The 22,327-nt window shown below is 43.5% G+C and overlaps 4 non-coding genes and 1 pseudogene across 4 annotated transcripts; 2 read left to right on the top strand and 3 right to left on the bottom strand.

Moving 5' to 3' along the window:
* Nucleotides 1-22,327, bottom strand: part of LOC137350407 (histone H2A-like) — a 171,001-nt pseudogene that overhangs the window by 130,718 nt on the left and 17,956 nt on the right.
* On the bottom strand, nt 128-200 carry trnaf-gaa (transfer RNA phenylalanine (anticodon GAA)). The gene has a single exon. It is a non-coding gene; the product is annotated as a tRNA-Phe (tRNA).
* trnaf-gaa (transfer RNA phenylalanine (anticodon GAA)) lies at nt 4,753-4,825 on the bottom strand. The gene has a single exon. It is a non-coding gene; the product is annotated as a tRNA-Phe (tRNA).
* Nucleotides 11,164-11,254, top strand: trnar-ucu (transfer RNA arginine (anticodon UCU)). The gene is given in 2 exon segments: nt 11,164-11,200; nt 11,219-11,254. It is a non-coding gene; the product is annotated as a tRNA-Arg (tRNA).
* On the top strand, nt 20,400-20,471 carry trnaw-cca (transfer RNA tryptophan (anticodon CCA)). The gene has a single exon. It is a non-coding gene; the product is annotated as a tRNA-Trp (tRNA).

The raw sequence follows: 22,327 nt of genomic DNA, 5'->3' as shown, positions 1-22,327 counted from the left end.
TCTATGTTGTAAATGACTCTGTGTTGTTTCTCAAATTCAATCCACTGGTGCTTGGGAAATAATCTATAAGTAAATTGTGCAACTGGAAAATCAGAACCAAGGCAAGGGACGCATAAGGAAGCGAAATTGCTGAAACCCGGGATTGAACCAGGGACCTTGAGATCTTCAGTCTCACGCTCTCCCAACTGAGCTATTTCAGCCCTACATTAACAGCAGCTTGGTGTCCTTGTTTTGGAAGAAAATACATACATTCAAGTTTTCCAAAAAATTAAAGAACACAACATGTGAGTAATATTCCCCACTGCTTTCTCAGTACTGATGTATTGTGAAGCGGGAGACAGCCAGAAGTGCCACTGAGCCGCACAGACCCCGAGCTGAGAATGAAATGAGATCAAATTCAATCTTTCATAGTGAGATGCTGCTGAGAGGTAAGAGTCCTGAATCAAAGCGAGACTTGCTCATTTCAAACACTCCCTGTACTCTCTGTTCATGAAGCCTTAAAAAAGGGAAAAACAGAATGGCACTCAAACTCACAACCCTGCCATTAAAAGTCTCATATTCGACTGACAGAACTGTCACTTCCACTCGGTCTCTTATTGGATGGATGCAACTCCAACGCAGGGATGGCATTCAAATCCTCCCATGGGTCCACATGTCAGACTGAGTTCCATGTTGTAGACTCAAGCAAACGAAATCTGCTCACTTCCAAAACTATCAGCGAATTGAAGCTGATTACAATCAACATCATCAGAGGTCAGAACTACCTGGTGAAAGAAGACACCCTGAAGAAGGATCCACAATTATTCAAAGGCATCGACAAAGTGAAAAACAAGAAAATCGATGAGTCAATGCAAGCCAAACAACAGAAACACTGAAGAATTCCATTCCATTCCAGTCCAGAACCCAGTCCTGTTGTTTTTGGAGTCAGGTCACAATTACAGCAACAACTTTATATTCCCACTTGGCTATCTGTACATTGAGTTAATAGCAATTTTGTCGACAAGCTCTTTGAATCCAGTTGTCTGGTCCTCAAGCCAGCTCCGAATGGAAGTCAATTCCACCTTCTGCAAGGCTGAAACCAATAGATAACCTTAATCTAAAAATGCCAGCAGACCAGGGCTCGTTTGGGACTTGAACCCAGGATCTCTCGCATGTTAATTAACTATTCTCCCTAAGCGAGAATCATACCCCTAGACCAACAAGCCACTGACAAGTCAGGCTTTATTCGCTGCTGTGGAATTTCACTGGAACCCCCCAGCCAATCATCCATTTTTTTTCAGATCAAAGCAACATCCTGCAAATGCTGAAATAAAAACAGAAAGTGCTGGAAATGTTCAGCAGCTCTGGCAGCATCTGTGCTGTGAGAAACACAGTTAACGTTTCAGGGCACTCACCTTTTGTTTCAGCCATCCTTTCAGACTGCTTCTGTCCATCCAATCTCACTTTCTATTCTATCCACATTCTAACCATTCACTACGTTACTACATTTTTCATGAATTCCTCATTTCTTTTATTAATGACAATTTTGTATTTCTGGCCTTTGCTTCAGACACCACCACAAGTGGAATCATGTCTCCATCTACCCAATCAAACCACTTCGCTGTATCCTCACATTGCAATGTTTCTTTAACCCTGACAGACTGTGGAGTTTCTGCTGCTTCATTGCAGTTCTTGCTTCCCGCCAGTAGATGTCACCTCACTCCAATACAGTGAAGTTTACAAATCTGAGAGAGACACAACAGGAAATAATTGTTCACATGATAGTGAATGTGTGGGATTTAGAAATACGAGGAGTGGAGACGAGTTATTATTGCACTCTGCTATTACATCTTTTATAATGGACTCCAGCATTTTCCCCACGACTGATGTCAGGCTAACCGGTATATAATTCGCTGTTTTCTTTCTGCCTCTTTTTTTAAATAGTGGAGTTACATTAACTACCGTCCAATCCATTTGAACTGTTCCAGAGTCTACAGAATTTTGAAAAAAGACCAGAAATGCATCTGCTATTTCAAGGGCCACCTCCTTAAGTACTCTGGGATGTAGATTATCAGGCCTTGGGGATTTATCGGCCTTCAATCCCATCAATTTCCCAAACATTCCCTACTAATACTGATTTCATACAGTTCCTCCTTCTCACTAGACCCTATGTTCCCCAACATTTCTGGGAGATAATTTGTATCCTCCTTTGTGAAGACAGATCCAAAGTATGTATTTAATTGGTCTGCCATTTCTTTGTTCCCCATTATAAATTCCCCCGTTTCTGACTGTAAGGGGCCCACATTTGTCTTCACTAATCTTTTTCTCTACACATATCTATAGAAGCTTTTACAGTCAGTTTTTATGTTCTCTGCTAGCTGACTCTCATACTCTATTTCCCCCTTCTTAATCAATCCTTTTGTCCTCCTCTGCTAAATTCCAAACTGCTCACAATCTTCAGGTTTGCTGCTTGTTCTGGCCATTTTATATTTCTCCTCCTTGGATCTAATACTTTCCTTAATTTCTTTTGTAAGCCACAGTTGAGCCACCCTTCCTGTTTTACTTTTGCACAGACAGGAATGAACAATTGTTGTAATTCATCCATGCGCTCTTTAAATGCTAGCCATTGCCTATCCACTGTCAACCCTTTAAGTAACGTTCCCCAATCGATCATAGCCAACTCCCGCCTCATACCTTCATAGTTTTCTTTGTTTAGATTCAGGACCCGAGTCTCGGAATCAACTCTCTCACTCTCCATCTTAATGAAGAATTTTATCATATTATGGGCGCACTTCCCCAAGGGACCCCACACAACAAGATTGTTAACTAATCCTTTCTCATTACACAATACCCAGTCCAGGATGGCCTGTTCTCTAGAGGTGTTATACACCTCTATCAATTCTCCACTCAATCTCCTTTGAGAAAGGCAGAATAATCCTAGCTTTTCCAACCTAACCTTGTAACTAAAATCCCCCATCCCTGGATCCATTCTGGTAAATCGCCTCGGCGTCCTCTCAAGGACCCTCACATTCTTTCTAAAGTCTGCTGAGCAGAACTGGAAGCAACACTCCAATTGGGACCTAACCAGAGTTTTATAATGGTTCAGCATAACTTCCCTGCTTTTGTACTCAATGCCTCTATTTATAAAGCCCAAGATCCCATATGCTTTGCGAACCACTCTCGCAATATGACTTGCCTCCTTCAAAGATTGATGCACATGAACCCCAAGTCCCTCTATTCCAGAACACTCTTTAGAACTGTGCCATTAAGTATATATTGCCTCTCCCTATTCCTTATGCCAAAATACATCACCTCACACTTGTCACTATTAAATTCCATCTGCCACCTGTCTGCCCATTCTGCTAGCCTATCACTGTCCTGTTGCAGGCACTTCATATCATCCTTACTGTTTGCCGCTCCTCCAAGTTTGGTGTCATCGGCATATTTTGAGATTCTACTCTGTATTCCAAGATCCAAGTCACTTACCTTGAGCAAAAAAAACAGTGGTTCTAGCACTGACCCTTGGGGAACACCACTGTCGACTATCCTCCAGTCTGACAAAGAACCATTTAATAAGACTCGCTGTTTTCTGTCCTTAAACCAATTTTCTATCCAATTGGACACTGACCCTCCTATACCACGAACCTCAATTTTGTTAACCGCCCTTTTATGTGGTACCTCGTCAAACGCTTCCTTAAAATCCATATAAACAACATCCACTGCATTCCCTTCATCAAGCTGCTCTGTTAGTTCATCAAAAAATGCAGTTAGATTAGTCGAGCATGAACTCCCATTTATAAATCCATGCTCACTCTCCTTAATTAACTCGAACCTCTCCAAGTGACTGTTGATTTTTTACCCTGATTATTCTTTCTAAAACCTTACCCACCACTGCTGTTAATCTAACTAGCCTGTAGTTACCCGGACTGTCCTTACACCCTTTCTTGAATAAGGGTGTCGCATTTGCCACTGTTTAATCCTCTGGCACCTCCCCCGTATCCAGGGAAGATTGGAAGATTATCGCAAGCCCTTCCGTTATCTGCATCCGCATTTCCTTTCGCAACCTGGGATGTGAGCCATCCGGACCAGGTGATTTATCTTCCCTAAGCACAGCCAGCCTTTTTAGTACCTCCCTCTCCTAATTTGTACTCTCTCCATTGACTCTACTTTCTTCACTTCGACTGATATTTTGTCAAATTCCACTTCCTCAGTGATCACTGATGCAAAGTACTCATTAAGTAGATTAACATTGCCCTGCACCTCTAAGCTTATATTATCCTTTTTGTCCCTAATAGGCCCGACTCAACCTCTTACTACCCACTTATCATTTACATGCTGCTCGAAGATTTTTGGGTTTCCTTTCATGTTGACTGCCAGTCTATTCTCATAGAAATAGAGAATAAGCAAATATAGAAGATGTAAGTATTTCCCATCCTTGATGAGGTGGAATTTTTTATGTTGTGGGTGGTAATGTCTTGGCCCACGAGTGTTGTGGAAGCAGAGACAATCAATGATTTGAAAAGGAAATTGGATGGATACTTGAAGGAAAGAAACTTGCAGGAGGAAAGGGATCGAGCTGGTGAGTGGAACTGACTAGATTGCTCCGGGGCGAGCCAGCATGGACGTGATAGGCCAAATGACCACCTTCTATGTTGTAAATGACTCTGTGTTGTTTCTCAAATTCAATCCACAGGTGCTTGGGAAATAATCTCTCAGTAAATTGTGCAACTGGAAAATCAGAACCAAGGCAAGGGACGCATAAGGAAGCGAAATTGCTGAAACCCGGGATTGAACCAGGGACCTTGAGATCTTCAGTCTCACGCTCTCCCAACTGAGCTATTTCAGCCCTACATTAACAGCGGCTTGGTGTCCTTGTTTTGGAAGAAAATACATACATTCAAGTTTTCCAAAAAATTAAAGAACACAACATGTGAGTAATATTCCCCACTCCTTTCTCAGTACTGATGTATTGTGAAGCGGGAGACAGCCAGAAGTGCCACTGAGCCGCACAGACCCCGAGCTGAGAATGAAATGAGATCAAATTCAATCTTTCATAGTGAGATGCTGCTGAGAGGTAAGAGTCCTGAATCAAAGCGAGACTTGCTCATTTCAAACACTCCCTGTACTCTCTGCTCATGAAGCCTTAAAAAAGGGAAAAACAGAATGGCACTCAAACTCACAACCCTGCCATTAAAAGTCTCATATTCGACTGACAGAACTGTCACTTCCACTCGGTCTCTTATTGGATGGATGCAACTCCAACGCAGGGATGGCATTCAAATCCTCCCATGGGTCCACATGTCAGACTGAGTTCCATGTTGTAGACTCAAGCAAACGAAATCTGCTCACTTCCAAAACTATCAGCGAATTGAAGCTGATTACAATCAACATCATCAGAGGTCAGAACTACCTGGTGAAAGAAGACACCCTGAAGAAGGATCCACAATTATTCAAAGGCATCGACAAAGTGAAAAACAAGAAAATCGATGAGTCAATGCAAGCCAAACAACAGAAACACTGAAGAATTCCATTCCATTCCAGTCCTGTTGTTTTTGGAGTCAGGTCACAATTACAGCAACAACTTTATATTCCCAGTTGGTTATCTGCACATTTAGTTAATTACAATTTTGTCGACAAGCTCTTTGAATCCAGTTGTCTGGTCCTCAAGCCAGCTCTGTTTGGAAGTCAATTCCACCTTCTGCAAGGCTGAAACCAATAGATAACCTTAATCTAAAAATGCCAGCAGACCAGGGCTCATGTGGGACTTGAACCCGGGATCTCGCGCATGTTAATTAACCATACTCCCAAAGCGAGAATCATACCCCTAGACCAACGAGCCACTGACAAGTCAGGCTTTATTAGCTGCTGTGGAATTTCACTGGAACACCCCAGCCAATCATCCATTTTTTTTCAGATCAAAGCAACATCCTGCAAATGCTGAAATAAAAACAGAAAGTGCTGGAAATGTTCAGCAGCTCTGGCAGCATCTGTGCTGTGAGAAACACAGTTAACGTTTCAGGGCACTCACCTTTTGTTTCAGCCATCCTTTCAGACTGCTTCTGTCCATCCAATCTCACTTTCTATTCTATCCACATTCTAACCATTCACTACGTTGCTACATTTTTCATGAATTCCTCATTTCTTTTATTAATGACAATTTTGTATTTCTGGCCTTTGCTTCAGACACCACCACAAGTGGAATCATGTCTCCATCTGCCCAATCAAACCACTTCGCTGTATCCTCACATTGCAATGTTTCTTTAACCCTGACAGACTGTGGAGTTTCTGCTGCTTGATTGCAGTTCTTGCTTCCCGCCAGTAGATGTCACCTCACTCCAATACAGTGAAGTTTACAAATCTGAGAGAGACACAACAGGAAATAATTGTTCACATTATAGTGAATGTGTGGGATTTAGAAATACTCGGAGTGGAGACGAGTTATTATTGCACTCTGCTATTACATCTTTTATAATGGACTCCAGCATTTTCCCCACGACTGATGTCAGGCTAACCGGTATATAATTCGCTGTTTTCTTTCTGCCTCTTTTTTCAAAAAGTGGAGTTACATTAACTACCGTCCAATCCATTGGAACTGTTCCAGAGTCGATAGAATTTTGAAAAAAGACCAGAAATGCATCTGCTATTTCAAGGGCCACTTCCTTAATTACTCTGGGATGTAGATTATCAGGCCCTGGGGATTTATCGGCCTTCAATCCCATCAATTTCCCAAACATTCCCTACTAATACTGATTTCATACAGTTCCTCCTTCTCACTAGACCCTATGTTCCCCAACATTTCTGGGAGATAATTTGTATCCTCCTTTGTGAAGACAGATCCAAAGTATGTATTTAATTGGTCTGCCATTTCTTTGTTCCCCATTATAAATTCCCCCGTTTCTGACTGTAAGGGGCCCACATTTGTCTTCACTAATCTTTTTCTCTACACATATCTATAGAAGCTTTTACAGTCAGTTTTTATGTTCTCTGCTAGCTTACTCTCATACTCTATTTCCCCCTTCTTAATCAATCCTTTTGTCCTCCTCTGCTAAATTCCAAACTGCTCACAATCTTCAGGTTTGCTGCTTGTTCTGGCCATTTTATATTTCTCCTCCTTGGATCTAATACTTCCCTTAATTTCTTTTGTAAGCCACAGTTGAGCCACCCTTCCTGTTTTACTTTTGCACAGACAGGAATGAACAATTGTTGTAATTCATCCATGCGCTCTTTAAATGCTAGCCATTGCCTATCCACTGTCAACCCTTTAAGTAACGTTCCCCAATCGATCATAGCCAACTCCCGCCTCATACCTTCACAGTTTTCTTTGTTTAGATTCAGGACCCGAGTCTCGGAATCAACTCTCTCACTCTCCATCTTAATGAAGAATTTTATCATATTATGGGCGCACTTCCCCAAGGTACCCCACACAACAAGATTGTTAACTAATCCTTTCTCATTACACAATACCCAGTCCAGGATGGCCTGTTCTCTAGAGGTGTTATACACCTCTATCAATTCTCCACTCAATCTCCTTTGAGAAAGGCAGAATAATCCTAGCTTTTCCAACCTAACCTTGTAACTAAAATCCCCCATCCCTGGATCCATTCTGGTAAATCGCCTCTGCGTCCTCTCAAGGACCCTCACATTCTTTCTAAAGTCTGCTGAGCAGAACTGGAAGCAACACTCCAATTGGGGCCTAACCAGAGTTTTATAATGGTTCAGCATAACTTCCCTGCTTTTGTACTCAATGCCTCTACTTATAAAGCCCAAGATCCCATATGCTTTGCGAACCACTCTCGCAATATGACTTGCCTCCTTCAAAGATTGATGCACATGAACCCCAAGTCCCTCTATTCCAGAACACTCTTTAGAACTGTGCCATTAAGTATATATTGCCTCTCCCTATTCCTTATGCCAAAATACATCACCTCACACTTGTCACTATTAAATTCCATCTGCCACCTGTCTGCCCATTCTGCTAGCCTATCACTGTCCTGTTGCAGGCAGTTCATATCATCTTCACTGTTTGCCGCTCCTCCAGGTTTGGTGTCATCGGCATATTTTGAGATTCTACTCTGTATTCCAAGATCCAAGTCACTTACCTTTAGCAAAAAAAGCAGTGGTTCTGGCACTGACCCTTGGGGAACACCACTGTCGACTATCCTCCGGTCTGACCAAGAACCATTTAATATGACTCGCTGTTTTCAGTCTTTAAAACAATTTACTATCCAAATGGACACTGACCCTCCTAATCCATGAACCCCAATTTTGTTAACCACCCTTTTATGTGGTACTTTATAAAATGCTTTCGTAACATCCATATAAACAACATCCACTGCATTCCCTTCATCAGTATTCTCAGATAGTTTATCAACAAATGCAGTTAGATTCGTCAAGCATGAACTCCCATTGATAAATCCATGCCCACTCTCCTGAATTAACTCAAACCTCTCCAAAGGACTTGATTTTTTTCCCTGACCTGTTGATCTCATGCTGATAGCAAGCTCACCATAGAGCATGTATTTGGCAATGTGACCGTCATCCATTTGGCCCAGTCAACAGAGTCACCGCTGACTCAAGAGGGCAAACATGCTGCGGATCCCTGCACGCTGGTGTACTTCCGCATTCGGCACTCTGTCCTGCCAGGAGATGCCCAGTATCCATCTGAGGCAGTGGAGGTGGAAGCTGTTCAGCCGCTTTTTTTGGCTTGTATAAGTTGTTGATGCTTCTCTACTATAAAGGAGGGTGCTGAGAACACAAGCCTGGTACACGTGGAGCTTTGTATTTTCGGTCAGTTTGCTGTCGGTTCACACTTGTCTTCTCAACTTTGACATGACAGCTGCAGCATTGGCAATCCTGGTGCTGATTTCAGCATCAAGGGCCAGATTGCTGGTGATTGTTGATTGAAGGTATGTGAAGCTGTTGACAACCTCCAAAGTGAGGTTGTCGATGTTGATGGAAAGTGGAGTCTCTACGTCCTGGCCCGTAACTTTCATCTTCCTGATGCTGATTGTCAGTCCAAACTCTTTGCAGGCCAGGGAGAACCGATCTACAAGCTGCTGTGACTGAACTTCATTATGGGATGTCAGCACAGCATCATCAGCAAATAGCAACTCACAGACTAGGAATTTACCCACTTTGGTCTTGGCGCACAGTCTTGCCAAGTTGAACAGCTTGTCGTCAGCTCTGATGTGCAGGTGAACACCTATATCTGAGTAATTGAAAGTGTACAATAGCAGCATGGAGAAGAATATGCCAATTATAAAGGATGTGATAACTAGACAGTTCGAAAATGATGACATGATTGGGCAGAGTCAACATAGATTTATGAAAAGGAAAACAGGTTTGAAAAACCTGTTGAGATTTTTGAGGATGTTACCTATAGAACAGATAAAGGAGAACCAGTGGATGTGTGGTATTTGCATTTTCCTTTGGTAAGATCCCACACAGGAGGTGAGTAAACAAAATTAGAGCACATAGGCTTGGGGATAATATACTGATATGGATTGAGAATTGGTTAACAGACCGAAAACAGAGAGCAGGAATAACGGGTCCTTCTCAGGATGGCAGGCTGTTACTATTGGGGTACTGCAAGGATCAGTGTTGGAGCCACAGCTGTTAACAACCTATATAAATGATTTGGATGTGGGGATTAAATGTAATATTTCCAAGTTTGCAGATGACACAAAGCTCGGTGAAGTGTGAGTTGTGAGGAGGATGCAGAGAGGCTTCCAGGGGACCTGGAGAGGCTAAGTGAATGGGCAAGAACATGGAATATAATGTGAATAAGTGTGAAGTTATTCACTTTGGTGGAATAAACAGAAAGACAGAGTATTTCTTAAATGGTGAGAGGTTGGGAAGTGTCGATGTCCAAAGGGACCTGGGTGTCCTTGTTCCTGAGACAATAAAAGCTCTTGTGCAGGTGCAGCAATCAATTAGGAAGGCAAATGGTATGTTGTACCCACACGAGGGGTCATGAGTACAGGAGTAAAGATGTCTTGCTGCAATTGTCTAGAGCCTTGGTGAATCCGCACTGGAGTATTGTGTACAGTTTAGTCTCCTCATCTTATGAAGGATACACTTGCCATAGAGGGGGTGAAACAGAGGGTCAACAGACTAATCTTTTTTTTGCATTTATTTCATTTCATCTCAGTTTGTTCAGTTTGCTTACCTACTGTTTTTTTTCAGGTTTGTACTTCCTGCTGTTCAATATTCAGTCCATTAACACCTAATCTGTACTAATGCTTTGTCTTTCAACACACCATTAACATATTGTTTGCCTTTGCTGCATGACCTTTTGGTCAGCTATGTGGCCTTGTCCAATCTACACCTTCTCCTTTGTTATCTCTTGCCCCACCCCCACCCCACTTGCTTATAACCTGTGACTTTTCTAATATATGTCAGTTCCGAAGATGGGTCACTGACCTGAAACGTTAACTCTGCTTCTCTTTTCACAGATGCTGCCAGACCTGCTGAGTGGTTCCAGCATTTCTTGTTTTTATGTCACCAGACTAATCCCTGGGATGGTGGGATTGTCTTATGAGGAAACTGGGCCTGTATTCCTTAAAGTTTCGAAGAATGAGAGGTGATCTGATTGAAACTGACAAAATTCTTACAGGGCGTGACAGTGTGGATGTAGACAGGATGTTTGCCCTGGTTGGTGAGTCTAAAACCAAAGGACATCGTCTCAGAATAAGGAGTAGGCCATTTAAAACTGAGATGGGTGGAATTTCTTCACTCAGACGGTGGTGAATCATTGGAATACTGTGCCCCAGAGGGCTGTGGCAGCTCAATCATTGAGCATGTTCAAGACAGAAATTGATAGAAATCTTGATACTCATGACATCAAGGGATATGGGGATAGCATGGGAAAGGGGCTTTGAGGTTGGTGATCAGCCATGATCGAATTGAATGACAGAGCAGGCTCGACGGGCTGAATAGCTTACTCCTATGTTCCTCTGTTCCTAAGAGAGTTGGCGCCAGCGCGCAGCCCTGCTTTACCCCACTGCTGATCTTGAAAGCGTCTGATGTTGCTCCATTGTAACTGATGGAACTGTGCATGTTCTCGTGGAAAGAAGAGATGATGCCCAAGAGGTCAGGAGGGCAGCCTATGTTCCATTGCAGTTTGAAGAGGCCGTCTCTGCTGACAAGATCAAAGGCCTTAGTGATGTTAGTAAAAATGTGTGAGGCTCTGTGGCGCAATGGATAGTGTGTTGGACTTCTAAATAATGATTAAGACGATATTCAAAGGTTGTGGGTTCAAGTCCCACCAGAGTCAGATTTTGGACCAGAAACAGAGGAGCACAACGGAACAACAAATGAAGAAATGCGCCAAAAGCACAGACTCGGAGACAGAGCGAGAGAGAGAGGAGCACGGCAGGAGCAGAGCAAGGGAAAAAAATCGAGGAGTGACGTCACAATGGAGAGTGAGAGCAGGGAAACAGAGAGCCGCTGGGGTGAGGATACAGGATTTGGTTCTTTCTTCGGTGCAGTGGAAGGAGCTGTTTGGTGAGGATCTGGTAAGCTGTGACATCACAGGCAAGCAGGCAGTTGATTGGTTTGGAAGAACCGACCTGCTTGATGCGCATCTGGTAAGTGATTAAGATCCATTTTAGTCCTAACGTTTAAAATAGGAAACAAACTAGTGGTAAGTTTAATAAAATATGCAATAAAATGAATAATTGAATAAAATATTTAAGTAGTTAATTGAAACACGTTAAGGATGACAGGACAGGTGATGTGTCACAGCTGCAGCATGTGGGAGTTCCTGGATGCCAGTGTGATCCAGGGCAAACACGTCTGCAGTAAGTGTTTGCGGCTCAAAGAGGGAGAAAAAAGGAATGTAGTGGTAGTAGGGGACAGTATAGTAAGGTGGATTGACTCTGTTCTCTGCAGCAAAAGCAAGAGTCCAGACGGCTGTGTTGCCTGCCGGTGCCAGGATTCAGGACATCTGCTCAGGGCTGGAGCGAAACATACAATGGGAGGGGGAGGATCCAGTCGTCGTGGTCCATGTCGGTACCAGCGACATAGGCAGGACAAGGATAGAGGTTCTGCAAAGTCAGTATGAGGAATTAGGCACCAAATTAAGAAGCAGAACCTCAAAGTTAATCATCTCTGGATTATTACCTGAGCCATGTGCAAATTGGCATAGGACAAATAAGATTAGAGAAAGTAATGTGCGGCTGAAAGACTGGTGTGGTAGTAGTGGGTTCTGGTTCATGGGGCATTGGCACCGGTACTGTGGAAAGAGGTGGCTGTACCGTTGGGACGGTCTACACCTGAACCGTGCTGGTGCCGGTGTTCTAGCGAGCCACATAACGAGGGAAGTAGAGACGGTTTTAAACCGAATAGTGGGGGCAAGGGATCAAATTCGGGAAGATATGGTGAATCAAGGAGGAGAGACAAGGCAAGAGAGAAAGGTATAAATATGGGAAATGATAAACAGACTGTGACAGGAAGGGACAGAATGTACAAATCTAAGAGTAAATCGACAGATAAGGCTAGAGGTGACAAAAATAATAAAAGGACAAAACTAAATGCTCTGTATCTGAATGCATGGAGCATTTGAAACAAAACAGATGAACTGGGAGCACAAATAGAATAAATAAGTACGATCTGATAGTCATTACAGAGACATGGCTGCAGGGCGACATAGATTGGGATGTGAATATTGGAGGTGACATGGCTTTTTGGAAGGACAGGAATCTAGGAAAAGGTGGCGGGGTAGCTCTGTTAATTAATGATGGTATTAGCGTAATAGAGAGGGATGACCTGAGTTCTGGAGATCAGGATGCAGAAGCAGTTTGAGTACAAATGAGAAATCATAAAGGCAAGAAGTGACTTGTGGGAGTGGTGTACAGGCCACCTAACATTAACCACACTGTCGGATGGGATATAAAAGAAGAAATAATGGCAGCTTGTCAGAAAGGTACTGTGATAATTATGGGGGATTTTAATCTACATATAGATTGGAAAATTCAGATGGGCAGAGGTAGCCTAGATGAGGAATACATAGAATGTTTTGGGGATAATTTCTTGGAACAATACATTCTGGAGCCAACCAGAGAGCAGGCTATACTAGACCTGGCATTGTGCAACGAGATAGGATTAATTAATGACCTCATAGTTAAGGTGCCCCTAGGTAGTAGCGATTATAATATGATTGAATTTTACATTCAGTTTGAGGGAGAGGAGAGTGGGTCCCAGACTAGTATTTTAAATTTAAATAAGGGCAATTATAAGGTCATGAAAGCAGAGCTAGCTAAAGTGAACTGGCAAATTAGGTTAAGGGATAAGTCAATAGAGATACAGTGGCAGACATTTAAGGGGATATTTCAGAATACACAGAATAGATACATTTCAACGAGAAAGAAAAGTTCCAAAGGTGGGACTCACCATCCATGGTTCACGAAAACAGTTAAAGATACTATCAAACTTAAAGAAAAAGCCTATAATTGTGCAAAGGTGGGAGGCAGGTCAGAAGATTGGACAGAATATAAAAAAAACAGCAAAGAATGACTAAAAGATTGATAAGGAAGGTAAAATTAGAGTATGAGAGAAAGCTCGCAAGAAATTTCAAGACAACTAGTAAGAGTTTCGATAGATATTTTAAAAAGAAAAGAGTTAACAAAGCGACTGTTGGTCCAATAGAAAGTGTGTCTGGGGAATTAATAATGGATAATTAAGAGATGGCAGATGAATTGAACAGACACTTTGCATCGGTCTTCACTATTGAGTATACAAATAACATCCCAGTATTAGTCGTATATCAGGAAATTGAAGGGATGGAGGAACTCAAGAAAATTACAATCACCAGGGAAGTGGTACTAAACAAATTGTTGGAGCTGCGGGTTGACAAGTCGCCAGGTCCTGAATTGGCTAGTGAGATAGTTGATGCGCTGGTTTTAATATTCCAAAATTCCCTAGATTCGAGAAGGTTCCGTTAGATTGGAAAAGAGTGAATGTAACTCATTTATTCAAAAAGGGAGGGAGACAGAAAGCAGGAAACGACAGGCCTGTTAGCTTAACATTTGTCTGAGGGAAAATGTTTGGAGCTATTACAGAGGATGTTATAGCAGGGCATTTAGAAAAAATTAAGGTAATCAGGCAGAGTCGACATGATTTTTTGAAAGGGAAATCATGTTTAACCAATTTATTGGAGTTCTTTGAGGGAGTTACATGTGCTGTGGATAAAGGGGAACCAGTGGATGTATTGTATTTCGATTTCCAGAAGGATAAGGTGCCATATCAAAGGTTATTGCAGAAAATAAAAGCTCATGGTGTCGGGGGTAACATATTGGCATGGATAGAAGATTGGCTAGCTGACAGGAAACAGAGAGTCAGCATAAATGGGCCATTTTCTGGTTGGCAAGAAGTAACGAGTGGTGTGCCACAGGGATCTGTGCTGGGGCCTCAACTTTTTACAATTTATATAAATGACTTAGATGAAGGGACCGAAGGTATTGTTGCTAAATTTGCTGATCACAAAGATAGGTAGGAAAGTAGGTTGTGAAGAGGACATAAGGGGGCTACAAAGGGATTTAGATAGGTTAAGTGATTGGGCAAAGACCTGGCAAATGGAGTATAATGTGGGAAAGTCGGAAATTGTCCACTATGGCAGGAAGAATAAAAAAGCATATTATCTAAATGGTGAGAGATTGCAGAGCTCTGAGATGCAGAGGGATCTGGGTGTCCGAGGGCATGAATTGCAAAAGGTTAGTATGCAGGTCCAGCATGTAATTAGGAAAGCTAATAGAATGTTATCATTTATCACCATGGGAATTGAATACAATAGTAGGGAGGTTATGCTTCAGCTATACAGGACATTGGTGAGACCTCTTCTGCAGTACTGAGTACTGTACTGGTCTCCTTATTTGCGGAAGGATGTAAATGCATTGGAGGTAGTACAGAGAAAGTTTACGAGACTAATACATGGAATGGGTGGGCTGTCTTACGAGGAAATATTGGACAAGCTAGGCTTGTCTCCGCCAGAGTTTAGAAGAGAAAGAGGCGACATGATTTGTTATTTAATTTATTAATTAACAAATTAGCTATCCTCCAGTCTTCCGGTACCTCACCCGTGGCTAACGATGATACAAAAATCTCTGCCAGCGCCCCAGCAATCTCCTCCCTTGCTTCCCATAGCATCCTAGGATACATCTGATCAGGCCCTGGGGATTTATCCACCTTAATGCGCTTCAAAACCTCCAACACCTCCTCCTTTGTAATGTTGATATGCTGCAGGATATCGCTGTTCCCTCCCTTGAACTCACTAGCTTCCATGACCTTCTCCACGGTAAATACAGACGAGAAATATTCATTTAAGACCTCGCCCATTTCGCGTGGCTTCACACATAGATTGCCACACTGATCCTTAAGGGGACCTACTCTCTCCCTAGCTACCCTTTTACTCTTAATACACTTAGAGAATCTTTTAGGATTCTCCTTTATCTTATCTGCCAGGGAAATCTCATGGCCCCTTTTCGCCCTCCTAATTTCCTTCTTAAGTATACTCCTATATCCCCTATACTTCTCGAGGGACTCGCTCGATCCCAGCTGCCTATACCTGACGTATGCCTCCTTCTTTGTCCTGACCAGACCCTCAATATCCCTCGTCAACCAAGGTTCCCTAAACTTGCCAGCCTTGCCCTTCCATCTAACAGGAACATGCTGGCCCTGAACTCTTCCTATCTCACTTTTAAAAGCCTCCCACTTGCCAGACGTCCCTTTACCTGTAAACAGCCTCTCCCATTCAACTTTTGAGAGTTCCTGTCTGATGCCATGGAAATTAGCCTTCCCCCAATTTAGGACTTCAACCTGAGGACCAGTCCTATTCTTTTTCATAACTATCTTGAAGCTAATAGAGTTATGGTCACTGGTCCCAAAGTGCTCCCCCACTGCCATATCAACCACCTGCCCATTCTCATTTCCTAAGAGGAGATCGAGTGTCGCCCCTTCTCTAGTCGGGCCATCCACGTACTGCTTCAGAAAACTATCCTGGACTCACTTAACAAATTCTTCCCCATCTGATCCCTTAGCACTAAGGCAGTCCCAGTCAATATTAGGGAAGTTAAAATCACCTACTATTACAACCCTATAATTCCTATACCTATCTGTGATTTCCCTACATATATGCTCCTCCACTTCCCTCTGACTATTGGGGGGCCTATAGTATAATCCCATCAAAGGGATCACCCTTTTATTATTTCTAAGTTCTACCAGTATGGCCTCACTGGACATTCACCCCGGGATATCCTCTCTAAGTACTGCCGTGATGTCCTCCCTAATCAATAGTGCAACTCCCCCTCCTCTCTTACCTCCACCTCTGTCACGCCGGAAGGATAGGTACCGCGGAACATTGAGCTGCCAGTCCTGCCCATCCCTCAACCACATTTCCGTAATAGCTACAATACCACAATCCCATGTACCGATCCATGCTCTGAGTTCATCTGCCTTACCTGTAAGGATACTTGCATTAAAGTAAATGCAGTTTAGTCCACCAGACCTTCCACGCTCCCTGTCCTGCCCCTGCCTGGCCTGCCTACTGGACTTGCTTGCTTTAACCTCTCCATTTGCCTCAACTATCTCATCGGAGAGACTACTACTTTGGGTCCCACCCCCGCTGCAAGACTAGTTTAAACCCTCCAGTGTATTACTATAAAATCTCCCTACAAGGATATTGGTCCCCTTCCAGTTCAGATGCAACCCGTCCCTCTTGTACAGGTCACCTCTGCACCAGAAGAGATCCCAATGATCCAAGTACCTGAAGCCCTCCCGCCTTCGCCAGTCTTCAGCAATGCATTCATTTGCCTAATCCTCCTATTCCTACCCGCACTAGCACGTGTCACAGGGAGTAATCCTGAGATTACAACCCTAGAGGTCCTGCTCTTTAACCTTCTGCCTAACTCCCTATATTCACTTTGCAGAACCTCATCTCTCTTCCTGCCTATGTCGTTCGTACCAATATGGACCACGATCTCTGGCTGCACACCCTCCCCTTTCAGAATTTCCGGCAGCTGCTCCGAAACATCCTTGACCCTAGTATTAGGGAGGCAACATACCATCCTGGAGTGTCGTTTGCGGCCACAGAAACGCCTATCTGCACCCCTTATGATAGAATCCCCTATCACAATAGCTCTTCCACCCCTTTTCCTCCCCTGCTGTGCGGCAGAGCCCTCCGTGGTGCCACGGACCGCGCTGTTGCTCTTTTCCCCTGGGAGGTCTTCCCCCCAGCAGGAACCAAAGCGGTGTATCTGTTTGAGAGGGGGATGGCCACAGGGGACTCCTGCACTACCTGCCTGCTCCTACTATTCCATCTGGTGGTCACCCATCCCTTTTCTGCCTGTGCATCCATTACCTGCGGTGCGACCACCTCACTAAACATGCTATCCATGACGCCCTCAGCTTCGTGGACGCTCCACAGTGAAACCACCCGCAGGTCCAGCTCCATAATGCGAGTAGCCAGTAGCTGCAGCTGGATACACTTCCTGCACACATGGTCATCATGGAGACTGGGAGGGTTCCTGAATCCCCACATAGCGCAGGAGGAGCATATCACGGGGCTGAGCTCTCCTGCCATGACTTACCCTTAGATTAATTAGTTACTCCCTTAATTAAAAAATACTAATGACACTAGGGGCATTGTTCTACCCACTACAATCTAAAGTCCTTCATAAGCTACACTGAATAAAAAAAACACTTTAGTAGTACTCATCTTATCAGCAGAGGTTTTTTTTTCAAGTAAAAAAACTTTGCCCTTTTCTTTAAGATATTTAAATACACTAACAGCAGTGACTCACCAACCAATCACCTTGCAGCTCTCCTCTGACATCACAGTTGGCTTCTTTTTTTTCAAAACTCCAGCACACTGGAAGATCTCCACTCCACTCCTGGAAGGTAAGAGACTGGGCCTCGATCCTCGGATTGGATTTATAGGCTCCGCTCTCAACGTTCTCCTCATATCGGTCCATATAGGTCTGCTCCGCTCCGCTCCTCTCCGCTCCCGGAAGGTAATTCACCAGCTTTTGCAGAAAAGTCGGTCTTAAGCTGTTGCAGTACCTGTTAGAAAGATAGTCTAAGCTATTCTGAAGTCATCTTCCAATGTCATCTACATGGAAGCAGGATTTTAAAGGATAAGATGTAGTTTTTAAAAGTCACTTCAATCTTGCTCAAGAGTCTTTGCAAAGAAGCCAAGTAAATCTTGATAAAAAGTCATATACATTTAGAGATCTTTTAAAAGCACTTCAATCTTGTTAATAAAAAGTCAGATGTAAATTTAAGAACTCTGATCAGGCTATGCTAAAAAGTTACATACAATTAAGAAATAAAATACAACATTTAAAAGCTCTGAACTCCCTCTGAAAGTTGACCACTGCTGCTGCCGGTGTCTTCCTGGAATAGTGGAGCTGTTGTGTCAACAGAAAAGTCCTTCCCGAGCAGCCCTGAGCCTGTTGGTACCGGCTTTAATCCAACCCAGGTAAAAATCAGGGTACATTGTGGGCAATGAGCCCAAATTGCTGAACTGCAGGTCCCTGTCACTTTAAAGAGTTGGCTGGTGCGATTATGATCAGAGGCTCCTTCTAAGCACATTTCTCACCACCACAACTTCCAGATGCTGGTGTTAGTGTGTGCATGTACCGGCAGTTGCAGTGCTGTTCAGACCCTCAATAGCAGTGAAAGTCTCAGAATTCACCGCTATTGGGGCTGTAAAATCCAGGCCGATATCTCACAGTCCTGTTAGATTTGCTCTCCCTCTGTACAAAATCAAACTCCACACATTGTCTTTCACTCACTCCTGTTTCCAGCCCTGATGGTGCAGAAATCCCCTCTCAAAGGTACACAATCCAGTTGATTTCTGATCAAATACCTCCTTCCTCATTCAATAGAGGAAACAGAGACATGAACAGGAGTCAGGTGCAAGAAAGTTTCACCAACAGAGCAAAGAAAGGCACCAACAAAAGTCACACCTACTTTCCAAATCATTTCACTGGAATATTCTTTCACTTGTTTTGTCGGATGACTGCAATAAATCTGAAAATGAGCACCATGAGGTTTGTGTTCACTAGTCACTTGTTCTCCTGTGTTTGTCTGTCAGGTTTGTAATTCAATTTGTATTGGATATTGAAGAGAATCTCTTTTCAAGATGATTACATATCGTACTGTGTTTAAAGCAACCAACTTGTAAAATGGAAGATAATGAATGTTTCAATACCTGTGTGACCAGATTCTTCCAATGCTTTTCAACAGCTCGATTGATGATGCTTGTAATCTGTATCCTGTGGAGAATGGGAGAGGAGAATAAAAACATGGTGCATGAACAGGACAGACTGTGTAAAATGGGAGCACAGAAATACTGCCACCTCATTGAAAGTTAATGAGATTTATTCTAAGTCAGACACCTGTCCACAATGAACAAGTGAATACATTAATTGTCCACTTTCAATCTAAATGGGACTGAGGTTCCAACAGAGAAGTTTTCTGGAAAATACCTGCTGCAGTTTTAAAATTGATGAACTGGAACATCTTATACTAACTTTCAAATAACTGTAGTGATTGTATAGTTCTCATAGTGGAGAGAAGGAGTTGTTTATAAATATAAGCAGAAAGACACATTTGTGGATTGGTGAATGAGCTTTATCTTTCTGAAATGTATTTGTCCATTGGTTGCAGGTCACTGGAAATTCTTTTTTACATTTCAATTGTAGCAGCAGCAGTTAGCAGCAAAATGTCTGATTAATCAGAGTAGTGGGTCTGGGAAATACTTAAACAGCCGAGACACTGTAAAACAGAACTCCAAGTAATAGTTTAAATAAGGCACTGAACTGACAGAGCGGTAAAGGCCTGCTCAGGTCAGGAAAAAATACCCGACCCGAACCCGACAGAACCACATTGGACCCGAGCCCGACTATCTCCATTTTTTCCCACGCCCAAACCGACCCGAGCCTTACCCGACCACCGGAATGTTCACTTTATCTACCTCCTGATTCCGAATCTACAGGAAGCTGCAGCATGAGCGCAATGACGTCATAGAGATGCTCACTTGCTCACTGAGCAGACTCAGAGTTTCCCTCCTTGATGACCCGGACTCCCAGCTTAGGTTGGCTTTTCAACTTTTGACACTTATTAAACTCAACTTCCCAGCAGAGTTAAATGTAATACTTACTGTGTGTGTCCGACACGGACTCAGCCCGACCTGGACCCAGCCCGACCCGAACCTGGCCCGACCTGACCCGAGCCCGAAAGCCAGACCCGGAAGAGCGACCCAACACGACCCGGACCCGACACAGGTCGTCGGGACCCGTTGGGTTCAGGTCGGGTGACAGGCCTTTACAGAGCGGAGGTCAGATGAGGATTGAATTAATTTCAATCACTGAATCTAAACAAGAACTAAATCTGCCAGGAATGGAAGACTTTTCTTTATCTGTGAGCTTGTGGCGCAACGGTAGCGCGTCTGACTCCAGATCAGAAGGTTGTGTGTTCAAATCACGTCAGGCTCAGTTATATTTTACAGCAGTTCAAGTTCCTGGATTTTATATCAGAAGAGAGTTCGTTCTCTTGGAATGTTCGTGCATGGTAGAATTTCAAGATCAACTTTAATAGATTAAAGTCCTGATTTCTGGTTCCGTTCCATTTCCATGCTCAGTTCTTATTTCACACTGTTTTATATCAGAACAATGTTTCAGGGATGTGATGTGTCCATTGTTTGTACAATCGCTCTGTCACCCAGTGTGAGAAATAAAACACAAACCGCACAGCGTGCGGCTCAAACCCATACCTGGCTCTGTCTATAGGCCGCTTAGTTCAGTTGGTTAGGACGCAGTGTTGATAACAACAAGGCTGTGGATTTGATCCCCATGTGTGCTGTCACATGGTCAGTCATTAATTTGACACATTTTTGCAACACTTAAAATCCAACTTTTAGATGCAAACAAGTTTACATCAAATGTCAAAGGGAATTTATTTTGAATAACATCCATTGTATCTTTGTCACTGGTCTGGAGTAACACAGAATTCTTTCCAATTATCTTCCGTTTGCTGATAAACATTGAACTCGTGGCCTGTTCTCGTTAATGGTCACGAGCAGCAAAAACAGACAGAGCAAGTCTGACCGCCCAGAGATGTGGAAAAGGCTTCAGTTTGGGACATATGCAGCAAATCAAATGTTCACCCGGCCCCGAAAGATTCAAAAACTGGGGAAAAGGACACAGGAGATAGAGAATAAGCTAAAGCTGACAATGTAAATATTTCCCATCATTGATATCTCTCTATTCCAATCCAACCTTCAGAGTTGGGTAAATAATTTCAGTGTAAATTGTGCAGCTCAAGAGTCAAAACCAAAGGGCGATGCAGAATAAAGGAGAACTGCCAAAACCCCAGATTGAACCAGGGATCTTCAGTCCAACACACTCCCAACTGAGCTATTTCAGTCTCACAGGCTTGGGATGATAAGTGGCAAGTAATATTCGCACCACACAAGTGCCAGGCAATGACCATCTCCAACAAGAGAGAATCTAACTATCTCCCCTTGACATTCAATACCATTACAATCACTGGATCCCCCACCATCAACATCATGGGGGTTACCATGGGTAGCCATACAAATAACGTGACTAGAAGAGCAGGTCAGAGGCTTGGAATCCTGAGGTGAGTAATTACAGTGCAGCTGTTGGCTCCACCCCAGGGGCTGAATTTGTTCTGTAAACCATGAAGCAGCTTCCTCTCAAATCCTAGGTTTATCAATAAATCCTCTTACAAAAGCCCCAAAGTGTGATCTATTCCTCTCACTCATCCATGACTCCTGACTCCCCAAAGCCTGTCCACCATCTGCAATTCACAAGTCAAGAGTGTGATGGAATACTCTCCACTTGCCTGGATGGGTGCAATTCCAACTCAAGAATCTCAACATCGCCAGGCCAAAGCAGCCCACTTGATTGGCACCCCATCTACAAACATTCACTCCCTCCACCATCGGCACACAGTGGCAGCAGTGTGTACCGTCTACAAGATGCACTGCAGCAATGCACCAAGACTCCTTAGACAGCACCTTCCAAACCCAGCGACCTTTACCACCGAGAAGGGCAAGGGCAGCAAATGCAGGGGATACCACCACCTGCAAGTTCCCCTCCAAGCCACACACCATCCTGACTTGGAACTATATCGCCGTTCCTTCACTGTCGCTGGGTCAAAATCCTGGAACTCCCTTTCTCACAGCACTGTGGGTGTACCTACCCCACATGGACTGCAGCGGTTCAAGAAGGCAGTTCACCACCACCTTCTCATGGGCAATTAGGGATGGGCAATAAATGCTGGCCTAGCCAGCGATGCCCACATCGCATGAATGAATGAATAAAAA

This window comes from Heterodontus francisci, chromosome 35 (genome assembly GCF_036365525.1).
Source record: "Heterodontus francisci isolate sHetFra1 chromosome 35, sHetFra1.hap1, whole genome shotgun sequence".
Lineage (NCBI taxonomy): Eukaryota > Metazoa > Chordata > Chondrichthyes > Heterodontiformes > Heterodontidae > Heterodontus > Heterodontus francisci.
This window is presented reverse-complemented; position numbering and strand designations above follow the sequence as displayed.